Source organism: Montipora capricornis, chromosome 13 (genome assembly GCF_036669925.1).
Source record: "Montipora capricornis isolate CH-2021 chromosome 13, ASM3666992v2, whole genome shotgun sequence".
NCBI lineage: Eukaryota > Metazoa > Cnidaria > Anthozoa > Scleractinia > Acroporidae > Montipora > Montipora capricornis.
The window spans coordinates 15,430,062-15,439,629 of record NC_090895.1 but is presented as its reverse complement, the minus strand read 5'-3'; positions in this window follow the sequence as shown (position 1 = coordinate 15,439,629).

Below are 9,568 nucleotides of genomic sequence, written 5' to 3'. Positions count from 1 at the left end.
ATATATCCTTGCTCTTTAAGCTGTTTGAGAGGCTGTAGGTGAAATCTCTTTCTCAGTTTAGTGTGAAGTGCTTCTCTGTTGGGGTTATTACTATCAATCACAGGAATACTGGCTTTTTGAGTCATATCTATTTCTCCATTCCCAGTCAAAAGTTTACACACCTCTTTAGCCTGCCTTGACAATACTTCAGCTTCTTGGTCTTGTTCTTTCTTTTTTGTTCTTTCATTCTTCTCTTCCTTCTCACTTCTTCAGCCTTAGTGTAGGTATTTTGGTGATGTCTTCTACGTAAGGCAAGAAGTACGGTATTGACATTGTCCAGCATGTGAAAAAGTGTTCCCTTTATTTCTTCTAATGCTTGAAGCTTTACTTCAACATACCTTACTGTGCTCTTTCCCCCCTGGAACTAAATCAAGGAAGGGAAGATAACAATTTTTCTTTTTCTCTAACCGTCTGTTTGAAATACCTTGAGAGGAATTCATCATTTTCTCCAAGACACCTATAGCTCTTTCACACCAAAAAACATCTTCAGAATTGGCATCATGTCGAATAGATTGTAACCTTTGAATGTTGTACGAATGACCACTATCTGAGTTTGCTGAATTGCTCTTGATTTCATCCACTTTCACAGCAATACTGGCTTTTTGAGTGATATCTATTTCTCTATTCCCAGTCAAACGTTTACACACCTCTTTAGCCTGCCTTGACAATACTTTCAGCTTCTTGGTCTTGTTCTTTCTTTTTTGTTCTTTCATTCTTCTCTTGCTTCTCACTTCTTCGGCTTTAGTGAAAGTATTTTGGTTATATCTTCTACGTGAGGCAAGAAGTACGGTATTGACATTGTCCAGCATGTGAAAAAGTGTTCCCTTTATTCCTTCTAAAGTTTGAAGCTTTAGTTCAACGTACCTTACTGTGCTCTTATCGTTAATTTTATTACAGTAGGTCCACATCAGCTGTAAAGTTGCTTTTTTCCTCTTGACCTGCTTTACTAAATAAAGTTATGTATGTATGTATGTATGTATGTATGTATGTATGTATGTATGTATGTATGTATGTATGTATGTATGTATCTGAGTTTGCTGAATTGCTTTTGATTTCATCCACTTTTCAAGCCAAAGAGTTTATATCACTTTCTATTTCAAATCTCCACCTTCTTTCAGCAATTAAGTAATGTTGGAATCATTCCTTTGAAGAAAAATCTGTAAAACACTCAGTGTATAAAACAGATACAACATCATTATAGTATTGGAGTCGTGCACTGTGAGGGTTTGGAATCAGATCATATAACTTTCAAATGGCTGAACTTCTTTAATTTGATTCGTTTTGTCTACAACCAACATCCCGCTGCCTGAGCTAGCTTTGAAAGTAGCTTGAATTGTTTACTGGAATGTGACTTTGTCTCCAAGTTAAAGTTTAATTGTACAGGAACTGACGGCTTGGAAATGACTTTAAGCTTGATTTTTGTCAAGGCAGTAAAATCGTCTGGTAAGTTTATCCATTCTTCTCACTCGTTGTCAAATAAATGCTGCAGTATCAGATCGTTTGTAGTACTTATCTGAAAAGCCTTTTTAAAAGCCTCTGTTAAATCGCTTCTAAGTTAACGTTGGCCTTGATTTTCTCTTCGCCAAACATAAAGAGTACTGATACTGGTAATTCTTCCTCTAGAGCAGCCATTTAAAAACTTTGTGACCCGGACTGAAATCTACCCATAAAGCAATGCAGCACTAGTAGAACCCACTGCTTTTGTAGCTTGTTTTAGGAACGCCTGATGGTTTTTGCAGAAAATTGCTATGAACAGTGCTTTCAGGTATGTAATGAAGAAAACGTTTTCTCGTAGTGAGGTTGAGGTGGGATTACCGAAAGAACCATTTCCTGGAAGACCACAACCAGATGAAGTGACTTTACGTGGCTCTAACGATGCGCGATCATTTAACAGGCAAAACTCTAAAAGGACATCTCAAAATGTCAGAAAATTGAGCCAAACTTGTTCCTTAAGTGAAATTTTGCCACATTTAAGATTGCTATTGTAAAAAAAACAAAACAAGCGAAGGAACAAGAGAAGATGAACGGTCTGATTGCGGTGTATTATGAGCTTATACCTCCGGAAACCGGCAGCGATGGTAAGGAATCTCTAATAAAGAGTATCCTTTCTTTAGACTACTGTCTCGAAATATATTTAGGGCATAAAACAGACTTTGTTCCTGGATCACCCCTCACAAAGGATGAGAAAGTTTCCTTTCAAGACTGCTTACTGCATGATAGGTATGGCCTACTAGTGTACATTGTGAACACACAAATCCAAACAAAATAGTTTGTGGTACTCAGGCCTGATGACATAAACGTAACTGAAATTTTCACAAATTAATCACTTCATCTGTCTCTAAAGCTGAAAGTGAAAGGCAGTTGACTAGCGACATACTCAGAATTATTTTGGGATACAATAGACACAGAATGGGACGTGAAAGTGGCGAAGACTTTAGTTACATGATACAAACGATCTTACTCCGAACTTGAGAATCTCGGCATTAACATCGATTGAATTAAAAGAGACAAGCAGAAGGTAATAGATGTTGCAGGAGAGTGGCAGAATGCGATAATAGCTGCTGAAGACATAATAACGTTGCGCCTCAAACAACGGTTGTCTTCCTACCAAGAAGAATTGGAAAGTCTCACTAGCCTGAAGCAGAGAAAAGAAACAGTCTGGGATGCAGGAATAAAAAAAATGAGGACCAAATTGAGTATACTCAAGATAGAATCCGTGATACTGAATGCTTAATGGCAGATGTAAAGGGTCACAAGGTGAAGCAGATGATAAAACGCAAGGCTAAATCATTATTTGAAGAAAATAGAATTAAAAGAAGGAAGATCTCTTCACAAGGAAGACCGTCTTTGCTGGACAGCTAAGATGAAGAATTTGTAGCAAAATGCGTAGAAGACAATTAAGGGAAAAAAGTGACCTTCTTGATATTGCCAACTATAAGCTTTTACAAAGAGGAAAACAAGCGATTAGATCTGCCAACACCGTTTACAACCGATCACGACCTAGAAATATTAGATCTTTGCAAGCACGGCGACATTGTGGGAAAGGCCTTTGTTGCTTCAAAAAGCCCCTTAAAGCAGAGGACAATGATAACGAGACTACACACTTTCAAAGAGGCCATATTAAAAACATCAAGTTGTCTTTCTTTTCTAACAATGTAAACACGCAAACCTGCAACTATTGCTTCATGCGCAGCACTGATGACAAAGCTTATTTATGTAATGTCAGAATTTTGACCCTTACTGATGTTAATCGAGCACGAACATTACCGAAGTATGACTGGCCCGAAAAGCTTAGTGTATATTACTCCAGCTGCACACCGTATATCTACTACGAAAGGCCCGATTAAAGACGACGAGAAGACATTAGAGACAGACGAAGATCATCATTTTGTTTATGTAAGACCCAAGGCAATAATTGGAAGTTCCGGATCAGTATGGGCAAGTGAAACTGTTGACTTGAGACATAGGTCCCCTGATATATTTCAAACTGAATGAGCACACTTACACAAAAGCATTTCGTGGTTTTTGTGCGCATGCTCATGGTTACCTGTTTCAATATATGGATATGAGCAATGTAGTGGAAGTCGGATTGCCCTCACCGTTTGTATGAAGCCAGCCGTGATGGTCATTTACAGAGGGGCCTCAAAAGAGCCTTAGAAACGTTTGACATGGATACGTCACTGACTGATGCAGAGAAAACTTTAATTGCTACACGTGTCATACCTACATTGTCTCAAATTCAGAGTACCCTTTATATCTTACTCTGAATTTACTGGTGTTAGTGTAGGAGAAATAATAATCCTGAATGCGAGAGTCAAAGGTACTTCTATTAAAGTCTCTTTGAAATTTTCGAAAACTTGAAGCTTCGCAAAGTCAAGCCAAGATGGGCTGATCTTGCAGATGCAGGACCAGGAGTTGGCGTTTCAAACTATCTTGTGAGGTTCAGAGACGCAGAAATGGTAAGATTGTACAATTCAGATTATAGGGTACGTTGTCATAGATCGCGAGGCGATAGTGGTCAGGGCGAGGCTGAACGGACAAATAGCGCCATTGGAGATTCTATTGTCGATGGAGAAACCCTTGAGTGGGACAAAACCAAGTGCTTTCAAGGAATGACTGAGGATGAAGTGAAATAGATGTCAGTGAAAGACTTCCAGGAATACAAGAAAAAAAGAATGGAAAATAATGCATGGAATGTGGCAAAGGAAGTTAAAGAACGAATTCATGCGATCACGATGCTCCCGTTTTGAAAGAATACATCACTGCATATCTAACTATGAAGCCAGAACATCAGTTCCTCTTTAATGAAGCCAATATTTTGTCATTTAATAAAGCAAAGAGTGACACTTCGCGAGAACAAATTGCAGGTAGCGGATATATCAACAAAATATCCACATTCATTGAATCACATTACAATATGGGTGAGCTCTATATGGAGTTTCTCAAAAGGGCCGGCAGTGAAAATTCAGATGGTCGTCTTTGCGACTTCTGTAAAAGCCATCCATGGGTAGGACCAGAGAGTGAACGAATACCTCAATCCATACCTGACCCCAAGAACCTTTGTTTATATATATAAGAAGTTTATATATATAAACTCAAAGAATCTATCAGGTCGACTCAGAGGCAAACCGATCAAAGCAAGCGAGACCTAAAAACACACAATGGGTATGACTGGCTAGACATGTCTCAAAAAGGAACATTGCAACAACTAACTGTCAAAGAACTTGAGAAATATATCTAACTGCCCATGGACTTAGCAAGTATGGTAAAAAAAAGTGACAAAATAAAAACCATCAGCTGCCATGTACTGCGAAATAATGAGCTTAATTCTATAAAAGAGAAAAAGTTGGAAATGGCAGACTCCATGTCCTATGCTGACCAGCAAGATGACGAATCACTCTGAGATGACGATTATGTAGTTGGCACATTCGGAAGTGACCGTGAATATTAAAGAACGGTAAAGTAAAGAAAATGTTATTTGTTATTGCCATTTGGGTGTTATGTAAGAAAGGGAGGCCCTTAAATTTTTAACATGATTGAAGGGGTGGGCGGGGGGGTACCTAAAAAAAATGGGTGCTATTGAGTAGGGGTCTGAAAATAATTTGGGATAAAAAACACTTTCTCCTCCACCCCACCCCCCCCCCCCCCCCCTCTCCAACTTAAATTATGACTGGTCCCTAAGCTTATGGACCCTTATGGTCCTGTGGTGACGAACGTTTTCTCGTCAGCGAGACTGGTTCCAGCGCGTTGCCCCACCCCCCCCCCCCCCTAACATACACGCACTTGGGACAGCTGCCTCGATTCTAAGTGAACTGAAGATCTGGGCTCTGAGCTGGTCCCGATTCCTGAAATCCACTCAATGCAGGAATGTTGAAATTATTTAGCTGCTTTATTATGTGAGTGGGTGGTTTTGCACAGATCCGTTAGTAGCCACTTTATGTTATACAATAATCTTAATAATGCCTAAAGTACCCCCCCCCCCCCGGGTATTTTGCTCACATTGTGAAAGTAATGACAGTCAAAATGACAGCCAGCCAGATATCAACACATTCCACAAGATTTTTTCAGGTCAGATGACTGGGACAATGAAATCAACAGAAATCTAGAGGTCAATTAAATTTAAGCATACCACAACCTAGTGTGTCCTGCAAAGCAACACAGAGCTGAAAAAGAGAGAGCATCACCATCTACCAGACAAACCATTGTTCCTCCTGTGTCTAGAAAGAGACAATAATTTCTTACTTGCCACACCCTTCTAATTCAATGTTTGAGCATGTCCTATTTGTAAAGATCCCTTTCTAAAAAAACTAAACAACTGAACTGACTCCCTTAATAAGAGGTTTTGTCTAAAAATGGAGATAAAAACAGTTGCTCAGATCTTGAAAGTAATGACAGTCAAAATGACAGCCAGCCAGATATCAACACTTTCCACAAGATTTCTTCAGGTCGGATGACTGGCACAATGAAATCAACAGAAATCTAGAGATCAATTAAATTTAATCATACCACAACCTAGTGTGTCCTGCAAAGCAACACAGAGCTGAAAAAGAGAGAGTATCACCATCTACCAGACAAACCATTGCTCCTTCTGTGGACAACCAAGTCACAGAAGAATCTATGGCTCTCGTATCACATGTCAGAGGTTAAAACTTCTGTTGTGTCAAAACCCTCAGCGTTTTTAGAGGAATTGCCCTTAAGCGAAAAAAAAAATAAAAGAAAAGAGTTTTCAGTTTAAAATTTACAACTTTAAGATCTTCAACGGTGTGACGGAAACACGAGCAAACATGGTTTGGCGAAGATAACTTTAAGCTTATAATTAAATCTTTCATGGAAACGACATAAACAAAGAAATAATATAAGCTTACCTCTTTTGACTTTCTTGTTGAAAAAAACTGGGACTTACTGTTTAGTTTTTCTGTCGAGTCCATGTTGAGCGTGAGAAGGTCTAAGAACTTTTTCTCCACCGCCGAATCAACTCGGAAGCAAAGAGCTCAAAAGCTCGAATCGATTTGTGTTCGAGGTAGAGCATGCGCACTCATTTTGCCGCGGTGTTCCACACCGGTTGTAAACCAGGCCTCAGTTGTTCAAAAGATGGATAGCGCTATACGCCGGACAAATGACTATCCACTGGATAACTGAATTGGCCTTGCTAGTGTTTATACGCTGGATAGTGGTTTATTCGGTGTATAGCGCTATCCATCGTTTGAACAACCGGGGCCAGGTTGGTGGTATGGCGTGTCACCTTGCTTTTTTGTCTTGTTTTTTGATTGGTTTTCATCTGTGCGTGATCTATAAGAAGACATACGCATAACTGACGTCATCGTTAATAATTTTAATTCGTTAAGAACAGTAAAACATTCGGCCATAGTATGGAAAGCCATACTGGACAAAAGCGATCGAGATACATTTTACTGGTTGAGAAATCAGCTGGAGGTCGAGAAGTAGTCTCGACAATTTGAAAACATTTCTTTTCCACGGTCGAGAAATACGGTCGAGAAATACATTGGTCGATCGAAATAAAAGTTCAGACCATTGGAAAAAGTGTTTCCTGTCGGACAGGAGTTTTCATCGGTTGGGAATTTTGTCACCGGACGAGGAATCCCGACCATCGATCGGTCGAGGAGATCGTTCACCAGCCTTTAGCTAATGGTATGTAAAGGTACTGAAGTGTATTAATCCAAAATGGCGGAGGTTGTATTACTTTACTTTACTTTACTTTATTTATTTCACAGCAAAGAAGCAAATTACAAGTATGCAAATACTTAACTATGACACTAAAAACGAGTATGCTGTTGGAAACCCACAAAACAGGGATAAACTTCCCTAACAAGTGTAGGCTACCAAAAAAAAAAATAAATAATAATAATAATAATAGTACTTAGTCTAATTAAATAAATAAAAATTAATTAATTAATTAATTAATTAATTAATTAATTAAAAAGTAAAAAAAAAATTGTAAGATCAGTCATGGCGATCGATCTGAAGACAAAACAACTTTAACTCTTGTTCGAACTTAGAGACTGAGTCACTTTTTTTTAACAGATAAAGGTAACTTATTCCATGAACCTACAGCTCTTGGAAAAAAAGAGTACTTGAATGTGTCAGTTCTAGCATAAATACTTTTAAACATTAGTTCAGTATTTCTTAAATTATAAGATTCATGTTCGAGTTCATAAAATTGTAGATAACCAGACACATCAAGGTCATATTGACCGTGTAGACATTTAAATAGGAAAAGCAGATCCAAGTAAATTCTTCTCGCAGAAAGTGACATGAGGCCAGTTTTCAATAAACGATCAGAATATAACTTGCTTCCAATCATAAGTTTGGAAGCACGACGCTGTACACCTTCAATCATATTGCTTAAATAGGCCTGATGGGGAGACCAGACTTGTGAAGCATAGTCAAGATGAGGTCTAACAAGATAAATATAAAGCTTTTTGATAACATCAGTGTTAGCATGGGTTCCACAAGTTCTTCTAATTAGTCGTAGCACTCTATTAGCTTTATTTACTTTGTTTACAATGTGATCATGCCAGAAGAGCTTACTATTAACTAAAACACCCAGGTCTTTCTCACATGCAGATTTAGATAATATATTGCCTCCAAGAAAATATGTTGTTTCTAACGGCTTTTGCTTTTTCGTAAGACTAAGATGTTTACATTTAGAGGCATTATAAGACATTCCCCATAACTCACTCCAATCTACAATTGTATTGAGGTCAGACTGAAGAATTGCTTGGTCAGCTGGATCAAGCAATTTCCTATAACATTTAGCATCATCTGCATAAAGGGGGATACTTGTGTCAGTACTGATATCGTCAGCAATGTCATTTATAAAAATGAGGAAAAGGAGAGGGCCAATAATGGATCCCTGTGGAACACCAGAAGGGACATATCTCCAGTCAGAAGCAAATCCATCAATCACAGTTCTGTGTCGTCTGTTAGCAAGATAACTCCTTAACCATGCCAAGAGTGGATCCCTCACACCAACCATTTCTAATTTATACAGCAGTTTTTCATGAGGAACTTTATCGAAGGCTTTAGCCATGTCAAGATATATTACATCAGTGTGGATACCATCATCGAGCGATTTGGCCATTGTGGGAGCAAATTGTAGGAGCTGCGTAATACATGATCTCTGTTTCCTAAATCCGTGCTGTTTCTTGTTTCTTGTTTCTTGTTGTCAGCGTTATGTTATTGAATTATCGTCTAGCTGGAGCACACCATGAAGATTTAGATAACTTCTTTTTGTCTCAACGTTTTATTTTGCAAATAAGACAAAACGGAGCCTCTGATAACCCCAGCTATGTTGAGTATTTTTACGTCCATCTGGAAGGGCAAGCCCAAATTGTTCTTGCTATTTTCCTGCCTCTCGACAAAAGAGCTTTTTGAGTGTCAAGGCGGTTGGCGGTACGCAATAAGTTTCATAATATATATTGATGACGTGGGTGATGTCAAGAGGCTTCTACAAGAGAATCTAAAAAAACGATTACATAAGAATTTCTGATACAAGAGTGCAATTCTCAAAAGCATAACATTGTATGTTATTTGCAGTATTGACTACAGCTCGCCTCGCCGTCTCACTCCGGCTATAATTCACACAACAAAGTAGTTTGCCTCTAGGTTTGTCCATTGGATAGTATTTATGGGACTTTAAAATTTTCTTTTTTCCTCTTTTGCCCGCGTCGAAAAGCCCTCGCTAATTGCGGGCAAAAGCACTTAAAGCTAGAATTTTTCAGATCTAAGAAAGAATTCTTTTTATTTTCAATGGTCTGAACTCCTATTGCGATCGACGAACGTGTTTCTCCACCGCCGAATGTTTTTAAATTGTTGAACTTCGAAAATGTTTCTCGACCGTCCAAAACCCCTTCTCAACTAGTAAAACGTATCCATAGCCATCGCCTCGAGCCCTGTCCTTAACACATCTTACGTCATCTGTGACAGTTTGATCACGTCTCTTAAAGTTTCGTGCGACGGAAAAAAGACTGGGAGCTTCTCTGATGCAGTCCCGCAATGACTTGGGGTC